Raw genomic sequence first — 16079 nt, 5'->3', positions numbered from 1 at the left:
AGACCAATATCCTTGATGAACATTGATGCAAAAATCCTCAATAAAATACTGGCAAACCGAATCCAGCAGCACATCAAAAAGCTTATCCACCATGATCAAGTGGGCTTCATCCCTGGGATGCAAGGCTGGTTCAACATACGCAAATCAATAAATGTAATCCAGCATATAAACAGAACCAAAGACAAAAACCACATGATTATTTCAATAGATGCAGAAAAGGCTTTTGACAAAATTCAACAACCCTTCATGCTAAAAACTCTCAATAAATTAGGTATTGATGGGACGTATCTCAAAATAATAAGAGCTATATACGACAAACCCACAGCCAATATCATACTGAATGGGCAAAAACTGGAAGCATTCCCTCTGAAAACTGGCACAAGACAGGGATGCCCTCTCTCACCGCTCCTATTCAACATAGTGCTGGAAGTTCTGGCCAGAGCAATCAGGCAGGAGAAGGAAATAAAGGGTATTCAATTAGGAAAAGAGGAAGTCAAACTGTCCCTGTTTGCAGATGACATGATTGTATATCTAGAAAATCCCATGGTCTCAGCCCAAAATCTCCTTAAGCTGATTAGCAACTTCAGCAAAGTCTCAGGATACAAAATCAATGTACAAAAATCACAAGCATTCTTGTACACCAATCACGGACAAACAGAGAGCCAAATCATGAGTGAACTCCCATTCACAATTGCTTCAAAGAGAATAAAATACCTAGGAATCCAACTTACAAGGGATGTGAAGGACCTCTTCAAGGAGAACTACAAACCACTGCTCAATGAAATCAAAGAGGATACAAACAAATGGAAGAACATTCCATGCTCATGGGTTGGAAGAATCAATATTGTGAAAATGGCCATACTGCCCAAAGTAATTTATAGATTCAATGACATCCCCATCAAGCTACCAACGACTTTCTTCACAGAATTGGGAAAAACTACTTTAAAGTTCATATGGAACCAAAAAAGAGACTGATTCTTTATAAAGAGTAATGCCCTACTGCAAATGAAACACACCTTCCCTTTGAGAGGCATGAAAGTTTCTTCTTTCAAAGAAAGAGATAGGAATGAGCACCCATTGCTTTATGCATATGCAGGCCTGGAGACAACAGATATGTTAGAAATTCAAAAATAGACAAGATTTTTTTCTTTAGTAGTCATGTATACAACGAAATGCTTAAACAGAGTGTTACCAGACGTTTCCTCTCTGTGAACAAACGCAATTTCCTTATATTCAAAAATAAAACGAGATTGGAGGAAATAACCTAAATAAGTCAGTAAAACAACATAATTATTTAAAATACAGGCTGAGTTATATAGGAAAGAGACCACTGGATTAACAGATAAAATACTTTAATTCTTGTTCCTAATTAAGCCTCTAATTATACATGTCCTTAGGCAAGACATTTAGACTCTGTAGCCTGGGGCATAATTTCTCAACTAAAAAATGAACACTTTGCAATATATCAACTAAAAAATGAACACTTTGGACAAAACAACTTTTAAAATAGCCAACTGTGGAAAACAATTACCAATTGCAAATAAAGGCATTATGGCCTTATTAGTGATAAAAGCAAACTTTTAATCTTATATCCACTGATCTGTACAGATTCCAGGGCCCCACCTAAGCTATTAAATGAGAATTTTGGAAGTGGGGCCAAATGATCTGTATGATTTGAAATCTCAAATTTTTTGATGTAGTAGAATTACTAAGTGGCCTTAAATGTCTTTTTGTCTCTAATATTCTATGGTACTATGAAATATTTAATTATAAAATTCTCCATTTAAACAAGCATTTATGGATCGCATCCATGTTACATATCTTTAAATAAGAGAAGGAAGGAAGAAACTTCAATGCTAGAGAAACCACACAATAATAATTTATAAATTGTTTGATTAATGCTTAATTATATGTGAAAAAAAATCAAAGGAATGTTGCCTATCCCACACACTAAAAAGTAAACTCTGCAAAGGCATCTACAATTTACCCCTGCTTTGTAGTAAAATGCCTGGTACATGAAAAATTCTCAACGTGTGTCTGCAGAGTAAAATATCACAAATGTTAAAACCAAATTATAGAACAATTTACTGATTTGCCCAAATTCAAAGAGTCGCTCAGGGCAAGAGAATGGGAGCATAAAGCAATCCAAATCATTGACTACATGCTTTTTTCCCTGTTTTGTCAGCTGAATTCCAAAATTTATAGAAAGTCAGTCTTATTTTACATGTTCACCAGCCACTCACTCACCAGTGTAACAGAAGCTGTACATCATAGATCATCCAACATTCAAAATGTTCAACTTCACCATTAGAAGAATGTTCTGGAAGCAGCCAACATTTATTTGAAGAGTTTACACTAGTCTGAAATTTTGCAAAATTCTTGGAGAGAGGGCAACAAGCTTGGTACAAAATCCTTGATTTCGATGAGCTGATGTCAATGGACAAGAGGCAGAATTTTTACGAGAAAATAGAATTTGCATTCAAAATTATATTGAGCAGTACATAATTAACTGCTTACATAGATGCTATTGTGAGCAGCACACTTTTCTTGTTCAGAAGGGTGTGATTTAATAGATCTCTAAGAATATACACTATGAGACTGATAACGCACATATTTTAGGTAAGTGAGAAAGTTCTAGGTTAGTTTGAGCCTGGAAAGAAACAGAGGAGGAGGAGTGTTTATGTTGTTTCGGGTTTGACCATTTGGGTATAAAATTTAAAAATGTTCTTCAAAAGTCACTCCTATCATAGTTTCTAGTAACATTTTTTTTTAATTCTGGAAGAAAAATATTTACAAAATTAGCATGACCTCTATGCCTTCCTATTTAATAGGAAGTATTTAATAGGAAGTATTATAGGAAGTATCATACAAGAACTATAATATTAAATAACTAGATATGGCTAACTTCACTTGCATTCTACCTTAGAAGCACATGCTTTTCTCACAAGTGTTCCTTTATGTATTATTCACCCATGTTTTCCATCTTTCTTAAGATAAAAGTGTGACCTTTATTAAAAAAGTTTCTAACGTGTCATGTGATCAATAGATATAAGTACCTTCATTTTTTAAATTAGTCCAAGGCTATTTTCCTTTTACTATTGTATAAACAGGGAATTGAAGGGTAAAATAGTTAAAACTTAATGCTATAGTGCTAATGCGGCTTTTAAATCACATCAGCTGCAATCACTGCATTATAATTAACAATTTATTGAACCAGCAATAAAATGAACATCACATTACTTCTTAAAGCAGCAGAATAAAATGGCTAATAAATAGCATAAGCCAGACAAATTGCAGAGTAATAGAAATTTTCTTAAGATTTATGGTGTGCAGAAAGATGGATGTGCTATTAGTAGGAGCTCCAATACTTGACAAAATTCTTTTACAAAGACATTGCTACCATGCATGTCAGAGTTCACAAGTCTAAGTGGTTTATCCAAATTTCAGCTCTCTGCTATTACAGTGGAAAATACTCATTACAAGGTTTTGAAACTGCAAGCAATGTGTACATTTGCCAACATTCAAACTGCTACTGCCAAAAAGATACTAAAATATTTTATAAACTGTCAAATAACAAGTCTGCTAGCTTAATCTGAGTCTATTTTATACTATACAGACTGTAAAAACTATTACATTAATTCACTTCCTGCAAAACTTTTTAAGAGCAAGGAACAGCTAATGTAGAAGCTGAAAAAAGTCACTGCTTTTTACCTTCTGAAACCCTAACAATATCATACTTCTATTGGGGAAGCATCATTGTTTTCTTGAAATGCAATCACAGTCCCTTTAACAATCGGCATACGAACAGAATCCATTAATGAAGAGAGATCACAGAAATTGTTAGATTAGAGTCAAGCTGAATGTTTCACTATGACAAGGGGGAGATAGCTATGGGAAAATTACATATATTCAGTGTTTCTACTGATAATATGTATTGTGATGCTTTGTTTCTGACATGGAGCTGTATGTCCATAATGTAGAATAAAATATAAAATCATTTATCATGTGACAATAGGCACAACAAATAGTAACATTTTATAAAGAATTTGTTTTCATGTTTCAAAATTAATTAGTAGTAGTAGTAGCAGTAGTAGTAGCAATTATGGTAGAAGCAAGCAGGTTCAGCTCTCTACTAAAAGGGCAAAAAAGATTGGCTCCCAAGATTTTTGTCATTAATTAGTTCACTCAAGAATGAGGATTATTTTTAATATGTAAATTTAAATGTATTCATCAAATATTTATCAAATATCCCAGGTCCAAATCTAAACACTTAAATTGAAATGTATAATAATATCTGTACTAATTACTCGCTAAAAAAATTCCTGTAGAGTAAGTTTCATGGCACTTTCTAATGATGTATTGTTGTTCATAACAGAGGGTAAAATATGATTTGCTCATCTTCTTATTTTATAATACCCATGGAAGTGTATGAGTTAAGGTCAGAGAGCTGTTATCAATACAAAGAAAAATGTAATACAAAGATAAAATTAAACGGAGAAAAAATTTTCTTTTAACACTTTAAGTAGCTTACAATTTTCTAAGTGAGATTAAGTAAACTATACAAATGCAAATCAAGAGGAAGGCACGCTAGAAAAGACCTAAAAATGCTGCAGGATAGTCAAAGAAGGAAATTTTCAGATGTGATGTGATCAGAGAAATTTCAGAGGAATGATATTTTATTTCAATCTTCAAAAATACGTAGAATTTTGATCAGTATGTGAGTGATGCAAATGTTAAAAAGCTTGGTTTAGCGATTCCGCAACGTATTCATATATCAAACCGTCATGTTATACACTATAATGATATACAATTTTTATTTGTCGATTAAAAATAAAGAAAGAATAAAGAATAAAGTCAAATATAAGGTGGCCAGTGTGATTCTTATTTTACAATGAGAAACAATTTTAATGGTAGAAAAGGGCAAAACGCAATTATAATAAAACCCAAAATCCAGTTCAAGATTTACACAAAGATTATAATAAGGATGATTCCTTACCCCTCAAGTGAAAAACAATAGCCCTAATACATATATTAGACTATTAATCAAATTTAATCATGAAACTCTTTGAATAAGGGAAGTAAAATGGTCTTGCAGAAATAAACTTTGGTTGTTCCTAACAAAGAAGAGGTCGTCCTGTTAGCTTCCCTAGAGAAAGAGGCCTTAAAAATGGAAACAACTCCCACGCACAAACACACGCACACACGCACACACACACCCACATACACCCAAGCGTCCCTTCTAATACATGGAACAGAATGGGTCAGAGGCTCGTTCTCAGATTCTTTCACAGATTCGGGAAAAAAAGACCCTGTAGCCTGCTAAAGTCCCTTTCAAGCAAAGATCAGCTTCAGGTAGTGAAATGTTTTCTGAAAGCCCTGCTTGCCCCTCCCTAGAAAATGGCTGCATTTCACCTTTCTGTTTGAGAGTAACTAACCATCCTATTTTGCCTGGGAGTGGGGGCAATCCTGGAACAGGGGATTTCCCTTCTAAAATCAGGAAAGTCATAGACAATTTGGGACTATTTGGTAATTTTATACATTTCCCAAGGGCAGCTTCTGAGATGCCCAATAAGGCTCATTAAGAATTACGTCATGAATAATTTTGATCAACCACTATTTCTATTAAGTATTATTGAGGGCTTTTCTCATTTCGGTTTCCAGCAATAAGTTCCTTGTTCCACAAATCATGGGTGTGAAATCTATCTGCCTTTTTTCAGAGCCTCCTTCTGCATTTTTGCCTGGCTTACCCCTCTTCTATCCTCCCTCCTAGCTTCTCGACATTTACAAAAAAGTATGTATTTAGGAAAGCATCTCATAGACTCATTCATGGTAAAGTCTAAATGTCTCCTAATACTTATTTAACACTTTTGCCAGAATTTTAAATCTTAAAAATTTGAATTTGAAGAGGGAAAGTCTGATTTATGGATACACACCAAAACTCCAATTATATAATTTCATGCATTAGAAAATCCAGCAGGCCAAGCATTCTCTTTATTTTCCTCTCGTGACTTTACCAAGTATTCCCACAGCTAGGCTTTCTGATTTCTTTATTTGATGGTTCACCTGTATCTCAATTATTGGGCCAATGTACATCTAATGATGTACTCTTGTTAATAACAGAGGGTAAAATACTATTTGAGTACTACTTTGAGTACTACTGTTTAAAGTGGCCTCAAAGTCCATACTTAACCTCCAATATAGGAAGGTTTATTGTTTTGCTCTCCTCCCTGTTCAGTGGAACCTTGTGATGCACTACTGCAGACCTTTGCTGTGCTTGTAATGCCTTAAATTGACACACCACACTCACATGCCTTTTTGAAATTCTGATAAAGAAGACTATCTGTGCCTAAGTACCAAAGTCCAGTTCATAGGACCAGTACCCATAAGACATTCATTTTCTCATAACTGATAAACTCTTTTCAAAAAATAAAACCCTGCCTCGTGGTAGTATTTCTTGTTTTGTTCTGAATTTTGATAATGAATTCTAGTGCCAAACCTGGTTTTTGGGAACAGACTAAAGAAAAATGTTAACCGTCAGCCTGCCTAGTGCTCTTGAGTACCACAAACCTGTATTCCCAAATCCTGAGCAAGAACCTATTAGGAAACCCCATAAGAATAAACTTCAGCCATTTGGACCAACTAGTTACTGGGGTTGTAAAGATTCTTTAGTTTGGGTAAGCACTGATGAAGGTGTTTAACAGATGAGCTAAACTTCCATTAGTCAGATGTAGACCCTTATAACTATTCAATTATACAAGGATATTTAATTCAGGAATGAAAAAAATACTACATGATCTGTGTCAATAACTCACATTTGTGTGCCCATGCAGACATCACTAATCAATCACAAGACACTAAACTGTTGGGTTTAGATAAGATCTTAGAGTCCTTTTGTTCACATCTTTCCAAGCAGCCACTACAAATCAACTGGACTTGGCAGCCAAGATGAAAGCTGTTTGCCATCCTTGATCTAGTGGCATGCTTCCCCTTTCTAATGACCTGCCCTGCTGTGAATAAATTATCTTACTAGGCCAGCGGCTTTAACAGCTTTCTCCATGCTACTCTGAAGATGGATGTATTTCTCAAAAAGCTGCATAGCTCTTCCTTTATGAATTCAAAAATTTCTCTAGACTCTCTCTTTCACCTTTCACTTCTAGTCATCCTATTTGCCCAGTTCTAACTCATTGGATTTCACCAAAATTATCTTTTTCTGCCAATTCTATCATAAGAAGAAATCACCTTGACAGTCTACCTAGACATTAATTTGACTTTTCCTCAAGCTCACCTCTTAGATCTTCTCCTTACTCTCCAGAATACAGGCAAGTAGCAGCCTTCCACCAAATCTCACACAGATTCCAAGGGGAAAATACCAGTGTTAACCATAATGCTTATGACAAGGAGATATTAGATAAATCCCAGGATAAGATAAAAGTATGGGCCAGAGTGGCAATACATAGACAACCATATTTACCTACTCGTGAGGCTGATGCCAATGCCTATCATTTAAAGTCTTCATTTACAATGCAGGTTAGATCAGTTAGGAGTGTGTTGTGTGTGTGCGCTTCTGTGTTTGTATGCACACAGGAACATTTATATTACAAATATAAGTACTCTAGAACTCTTTCATTAAAATCACTATTTAGCTTATGCATAATTTAAAAATATGTAGATAGGTAGATAAGTTAAATTTATCTAATCTGTCTATATACATATATATATGCACACACACACACACACACACACACACACACACACGCACCCCCCCACACACACACCCTTAACTGGTTTAATTTGCTTGTAAATTAAGACTTTTAATGAGAGGCATCAACAGCAACCTTGTGATTAGTTCAATATATATAATATATATGTCTTACATGAAGTAAAAGATCAATGACATGTCATCATAATTGGGCATGTGTGTGAAACTAATATCCCTCATCTCTGTGTGTCTGTGTAGCTGAAAAGAACAATGTGAGGATATCTTTCAAAAATGAATTTATGAATGTTCAGTAGTTGCAGGAAAGAGTTTTGATTTTTTATTTAAGCCAACAGGCTTTCCAATGCTTTTTATTTTTTAAAAATTCTCTACATATTTGAGTACTGTGATCCAGGTTGATTTGTCTCCTGAGGCCCTCATAATGCACTTCATATGTGTGTGTCTACTGACCAATTCATCTCCCATTAATAGCTCATTTCATAAGTCGAGTCCAACTAGCATCACTTTTGACTGGTTATATTCCCAGACTCAACAGATAATAAGTCTTTCTACTATTGTATTAAATAATAAATGTGGTTCATAAGTGATTCTGATGAACCCTCTAGACATATCTTCTAGGAGAAATTTCAAGTCTAACATCTATTCAGAAGGTGACTAGCAAGACTGGCCTGCAGACTTTCGTTTTTGTCTTAAGTTTAACAAATCATCAGCTCTACATACTGCCTGATAATCTTCTGACACACACATTAAAAAAAAAAAAAAGAAGTCCTTTAAGTTTGCTTTCCTCTTTCTAAATGTTCAGCTGTGTATCATCAAATGATGTGAGGCCTAGGAAAAAATTCTCAGGAATTGCCATGGTTCTATATGAATGCTGATAGTGCTTGCAAAAGCATAACTTGCTGATGAGAGTTAACAAGTGACTTGGTGTTCCCCAAGCTAATCTTAGGTCCATAGTACCTTATGTACACCAGGAAAACAGATGTTCCAAGATGATCAGGAAGACTGGAAAATAAGAAATGTCCTATGTGGCCTTCAAGCAGTGGAACCCTATAATATTCTACTGAATCCAGAAGCTAATAAATGGCAGAGAGAAATCTAATCTACATGAAAATGATATATCTGTCTTTTTATTTTTATGTTTCACTAACTTTTAGATGACGTATTGGAAGAGAGGATAAGTACCAGGGGGGTCAAATGGATTTCATTTTGGGATTCCTTCTGAAATGTTCCTGAATGTTAAGCAAAAATGTAGTTAGGCAAACATGTAGCAAGTTTAGCACATGGGTGCATTTTTTAAACTGTAAGCATAATTATGTATTCAAAATAACTTGTCTAATTGATTGGCAACCTGTTATAATTGAAAGTTCACTCAGACAAGAACCAGAAGATTGTTTCTGTGTAGAAGATTGTGCTTCTGAGTTAAGCTGACTAGTATTTGACTCCCAAGTCTGATCTTCATTCCCTTTAACAATGTGACTTCATAAGCATTATTTTTTCATCTATAAATATTAGAATTAATTGTGAGAATGGGAGCAAAGTGCCTAGCTCCCTCCCTGATATATTTCAGGTTTATTACAAACGTTACTCGCTATTTTTTCTCTTACTTGCATCTCATCTTGTATAAATTGCTTCACCTCTCTGGACCCATTTCTTTATCTGAAAAACCAAGGGCTTAGTTTGGATGACCTCAAGTTCTTCCTATAATTCTATGATTCAATTACGTACAACTTGGGATGGCATGGCCATGTAAGCAGAGGTTGCAAAACCAGGATTCAATATCAGGCAAATAAAATCAATGTGTAAAACTGTGTTATGAAAAACAAGGGGGAATGATAAACTAAAGAATACATAGATCTGCCTTAAAACATTAAAAAATCTAAAGCGTTAAAATAGTGTGCCTGCCAAACCAAATATATTCTTGGGTCAAATTTGAATTCTTGGCTCAAAGGTTTCCAATTTCCAATCAAGAGCTTTTAAACATTGACCTCCAGGGAAGTCAGAGAATGGATCAATCATAATCTTAAGTCAAACTAATCAATTACAGCCTATGCAAGAATTTTTTATGGCAGCTGTCATCTCTAGAAAAATATACATTTGGAGCCATCCAGATCATGTCAAGGAAGAAGGGAGAATTGGGAAGACCAAACCAGAAAAGAACCAAGCATTGTTTTTGCTTCTGGCTAAGCAGTGGTTTGGCTGTGAAGATACGACTTCACAGCAACTTATTGAGAATCACGTCTTTGCAGTGGATATTTTTTTTTTTCCTTCCCTGCCATGAACGTGTCTGAGAAACTGCAGAATAAAAATGCAAAACAACAAGTATATTTAGATACACTCCCACACAGACTCTAAAGCTTAATATTTCACTGAACACCACATGAAAGACTGAATTAATATCCATAACTCTTCCACATCACTCATGCTTCAAAGTTCTGTCGTTATAGATTTCTTTGGCCTATATAGTTGCAAAATTAGCTAACAACAGCAATCTTTCTTTAGTATAACATTCAATTGTACTTCATAAGAAAAAAATTTATTAGATTTATTCATCTTTTGGCTCTGTATATTCACAGAATTTTTATTGATGTTGCAATAAACAACAAATTTTTACCAGATGAAAATTAAACACGAGTGATTTTAGAATTATTATTTATAATCCAACTCTAGGTATCAAGATAATCATAAGATCAAAATCACTTATGATGTAGTCTATTTTCAACTCTGCAACCAGCTAGTTAAGTCACGTTGCATAAGTCATTTAACTTCTCTGATCCTCATTTACCTTTTATGTAAAATGCAATGTTGGTGGAAGTGGCTTCTAAAGTCTCCTCTTATTCTTGCATTGTGTGATTCTTAGTTGAATATATCCCCCAATTTATCATTGAATAGAGTTCAAAAATTATAAGACTGCAACCATACAAAACTGCGGAAGGCTAAGGCATCAACAAGCAGCAGACTTGACCACATAATGCAAATATGTGAAACAAGAGGCAGAAATGTTAAACTATGGCTTCAATTGGAAAAAGTAAATTTCTAGAAGAATATACTCCAAATGTTATCAGAGATTATCAATGGGTAAAGTTATAAAATAGTTTTTATTTCCCCTGAGCTTTAAATATCAATTAAAAAATAATTCAGCCTTGACTACTAAAATTAGTCTCAAGTTTGGGGACTGGTTAGAGCAGTGTCATTAACAATATGGTTTACATTATAAGCCAAATAGAATACAATTGAAATTTTTCTAATTTAAGCCATGTTTCTTAAAATTATTTTATTATTCTATATATATTTTTTAAATTAATGCACAATGGTAGTAGCAAACAATGTTGCATAGACTTTTTTCTTCATTACCCTGGGATCAAATTTCTAATAAGGAATGAAACAAACACTAAAATTCTAGTCATACTAAGAAGTATTCTAGAACCACTAAACAAGTCTCTATGTGGAATTTTTTTTTAATTAAGGCATTGTTTTAAATATATAGCAATTTTCAGCATCAATGTTTTCTTATTGCTCACATCTTATTTTAGATATGCAAACAAAATTCTGAGTGTCATTTCAAGGAACCATGTTCATGTATTCATTGATTCATTTAATAAGTGTTTACTGAGCACTGTTACCCTTCACAACATTGGGTTATGATAATATCCATGAGCTCTCTTAAATGATTGCCCATGAGGAGATTTATAATGTTTTACAGAGAGTGTCCTGACAGTGCCCAAGCAGCAGTTCATTCTTCCCAAAGAATAGTTTTTAAATGACCCTCCCTATGCCACAGCTAAGAAAAGAATTCTGATAAATGGCAAAAAGAATATAGTAGCAAATAAAACAGTGGCATGCCCTGGGAGAAAAAGAGAGAGAGAGAGAGAGCCAAAACAGCTCTCCTCAGTTTTCTTTCATTAGGAAAAGAGGAAGACACAATTTTGCAGAGAATATTAAAAGAAAGCAAACATAGCATAGAAATCAATCTATTCGAAACCTAGTAATGAAAGATCACTCTTTGAGCAAATGAATAACAAGCAGAGCCTAAGACATGTTCTGCAATTAGTAATGAGGTCCTTAAAGTAAGAAGCCAACTTTGCATAGAAAGGCATAAGACAAAAAATAATGTAGATTGTACCTTGACATACGCTTTCTTTCTTAGATGAATTATCATCAGATCTTTAGTAAGGAGTAAGTGGAAATTTATAACACAACAAAAATAAATACATCTCATTGAAGAGTTTAGGGTTCGTTTTTCCTCAATACATGATTTGTCAACCTGATAAAGTTTCATGTTATCGATACGGTCTTCTCTAAAGGAGCCTTTTGATTATTGTCAAGATTCTGATGCCAAGAATGGGTTAATAAGATAGGTAAGTGCCTCTTACTGAATCCTCTCACCAGTAAGAGCCTATCATGAGGACATGAGGTTAGGATGACCTTTGGATAGATGACACAAGAAGACTCATATATTGTTCTGTCAATTAATCCTTCATCATAGAGGTTGCTTCCAAGGATATACACTTTTAAAAAAACGATAGCAAAATGGCAGAGATGTTTTCGCCTGGCCAAGGCCTAATGGCCATGACTTGCCTACTGCCCTCCAATCCGAACAAGTGTCCCTCACTCAATTTATGTAACCAGTTGCATGAAGGAAGTAAGAAAAAGAGAAGAGGACAGAGTGTAAGGGTATAGTCTGTTGAAAGACATGAATCCCACCCACTCATTACTGTGGTCTAATGAATAATTTGCAATGTCACCAATCATATTGACTCTCTCTCCTTGTGAGATTGGTATGGGTGAAGGGACAGAATTCTCTTTCTCTTCCTTACTGCTTTAAAGAGACACATTTATTTACAAATATGCATTAACTTGTATTCTGCTAGATAACAAGATTATAAAGAATAATACATTGTGATTTCCTCCTCACATTCTAGTCAATTTTGGAAATTGAATGAAGCTATTATTAATTCAACTTTTATTATTATAAATTACTTGTATACTTTATCATAGATAGAGCAGACAGGTGAATGTTGAAATGACCAGGCAAGTCTTAAGTGTATTAAAAAAACGGAGAATAATAGGGTCTGGAGTACACTGGCCATTTTCTGTAATATTCAAAGAGGACACACATTACTCAGTGTTGGACAAGCACAGTCATGGAGGAATATGTGTTGGGTATTTCCAGATCTTCTCATTTCTAGTAGAATCTATAAATCTAAATATTTTATGTAAAAATGTCTACAATTTATAAATATTACAAATTTATTCAAAGTGAAAATAAACATTGTACATGCCAAACAGAACTATAATTTACAAATTCAATTTTAGACCTAGATTATAGATGATGCTCAAAAAGTATGTGGTGAATAAATAACAGTATGTTCTACAGATTTCTAGTAAACAAAGTACACTAAAAAGAAGGACGTAAAATATCTGTAGCATAACTGGCTTATTTTGGGGCATCATCAAAGAAAGATTACTAATATGAGATAATTCAGTATAGATGACAATCTTTGTTTTACAGTCATTGAAAAAATCAGTTTTATTTTATAGTCCTTACATGCACATTAAGCTAATATCATAAAAATGACTAATGTCAGACTGCAAAGCCTGTTAAGTTAGTAAACAAATATGTATGAATTAGGTGTGTTTTATAAGCACAGTTCTGATAATATTTTCATTAACTGAGGATCCCAAATATGTGTCCATGAATTAACACTGGAATAGATATAAATGAATCACCTGAAAAATCAGGAAATATATAATTTCTCAAACTCCATCTTGAGTAAATCTTACATAGCATATCTAAAATTTTTGTTTTGTCTTGTTTTGTATAAAGCTCCCATGTAAGTCTGATATGCAGCTAGAATTGAGACTGTCATAGGAGCTTCCAAAGAAATATAAGACATATTTCTTGACCTCGTTGACATGATGCTACTAAGGAAAATGCGAACTGAACACATATCAAAACATTAGGACAAATATAAGCTATGATATCTAATTACATAATCACATTTGGTTAGTCCAGTGCTTAGGAACTCAGATTAAGGTCAGGTATGATCAGGAATGCCTGCTTGGACTAGATGGAAGTGGGATGGGATTTTGTAGAGAAGTTCAGATGTGGACATGGAGGTGGGAATGGGAGAAGCTTTTGTATTGGAGCAATAGCATGGCTAAAAGCTTCTGAGCAGAAATAGCTATTAATATGTTAATAAGGTAGGAAGGAAGTCAATCTGGTTGAATAAAAAAAAAATCTTATTTGATAGGTGAGGGAACCTTAGAATTCAGACAGTTACTTAGATTTTTTTTTCAACTTTTATTTTAGGCTCAGGGGTACACATGCAGGTTTGTTATACGGGTAAATTGCATGTTGCTGAGGTTCGGTGTATGAATGGTCCCATCACCCAAGTAGTGAGCATAGTACCCAGTAGTTATTTTTTCCACCCTTGTCCATCTCTTATCCTCCCCTCTCTAGTAGTTCCCAGTGTCTACTGTTACTATCTTCATGTCCATGTGTACTCAACGTTTAGCTCCCACTTATAAGTGAGAGCATTTGGTATTTGGTTTTCTGTTCCAGTCTTAGTTTGCTTAGGATAATGGCCTCCATCTCCTTCCATGTTTCTGCAAAGGACATGATTTTGTTCTTGTTTATGGCTGAGTAGTATTCCATACTGCATATGTACCATGTTTCATTTATCCAATTCGCTGTTGATGGAATCTAGGTTGATTTCATGTACTTGCTATTGTGAATGGTGCTGTGATGAACACAGGAGTGCATGTATCTTTTTGGTAGGACAGTTTATTTTCCTTTGCTTATATACCCAGTAATAGGTTTGATGGGTCAAATGGTAGTTCTGTTTTAAGCTCTTTCAGAAATCTCCAAATTGCTCTCCACAGTGGCTGAACTAATTTACATTCCAGTGGTTCAGATTCAACAGTAGAAGATAGTATCTGAGGACAATGAAATTGGCCAGATTATAAGATCAGATTCCAGCGTGTAAAGTTTAAGTTAGCACAGGGTCGTAAACATGTAGATTAAAGAAATAGAATTTAATGACTGGAAAAATAGCAGTAGGTCAGTTTAAGATGAGAAAAAGGTGCTAGGAACAGGTGAATGGTTTTACTTAACAAAGTGAACATTACAGATTTAATTTAGTGGCTTGTACATTGGATAATAATTTTAATTCCATGAGATTTTTTTATACCGATCCCTCTGTTTTTGTGTTTGTCTCAAAATTTCCAGAATAACATGTTTAAAAATGAGTCCAGTTTGCAGTCTAGTCAAGAGGCAATATAGACATCAACAATGTCATAGTAATGAAGGTACTAGGGGGAACCTAGACTGTAGATGCATCTGGAAACTCTGCTGACATGCCTCAAGAAAGCAACATTGAGGAAAGAGACATACGCCACCAACCCCTCACATGCTCATACAAGACTTCACTCCCCACTTATCTGCCACTTCCAGAAGGAAGTGACCCACGTGACCTTGTCTCTCTCTCCCTGGTTGTTGTCAGAAGGGTGGCCTGGAGAGCCAGAAGAGCTGCTCCCCAGCACAATCTGCAGAAGTAGAAAAGGTGTTTGTTCCCTTCTCAGCAATTCTTAACTTTCAAGCTGCATCTTTTTGTGGCTGGAATGCTATTTCTTCTCAGAATTGTAATAACTTATTGGAGGAGTAAAACAAACCAGTCACTGCCCCTACCAGCTATCTCTCTAAGATTTGCATTCACTGGAAACCCAAATATGTGCTTCTTCCTGATATGGAAGATGTCTTCTACACTGCAGAGGAGTACTGACATTTTCTGAACTCCAAGGGTATCTGTGAATAAGTGGGTCCACACTGGGTTCTGCTCTGTACATTTATTTCCTCTATGGGAAAGGGAAAATGAAATGAAGTGTAAGATTGAGCCTCAGATTCCTGTTTGATCCACATGCACAGGAGATCTATTTGAAGGATCGTGACGTTTTGGATTCCCCTTACTCCGTTTTTGTTTTTCATTTTCCCAGGATATCATGTAGTGTCCCAGAACAGTACGTTTGTTTTTGTTTGTTGGTTTGTTTGTTTGTTATTTGATGATGAATTCTCAGCTCAAAATTTAGGGGATGGGTTTGTCCTTTTATCCCCTGCCCTGCCTTCTTGTTTGGAACCTTTAATCCCAGTGTGTGAGCATCTTACTGCAAGCAATAATTTTTAAGTCTTCATTGCATTTTTTTTCTCAGTAAACTCTTTAATTAAGCGAACATTGAATAGGGGCCCATCATGTGCCAGGAACTGTTTATAGGCATTTGGGACACATCTCTGAACAGAAGAGATGCAGACTTCAGGTCTTGGAACTTCTATTTTTATCAAAGAGTGCAAGCCAACACACAATAAATA

This window comes from Hylobates moloch, unplaced genomic scaffold, assembly GCF_009828535.3.
Source record: "Hylobates moloch isolate HMO894 unplaced genomic scaffold, HMol_V3 SCAFFOLD_24, whole genome shotgun sequence".
In the NCBI taxonomy this organism is placed as follows: Eukaryota; Metazoa; Chordata; class Mammalia; order Primates; family Hylobatidae; genus Hylobates; species Hylobates moloch.
This window is presented reverse-complemented; position numbering follows the sequence as displayed.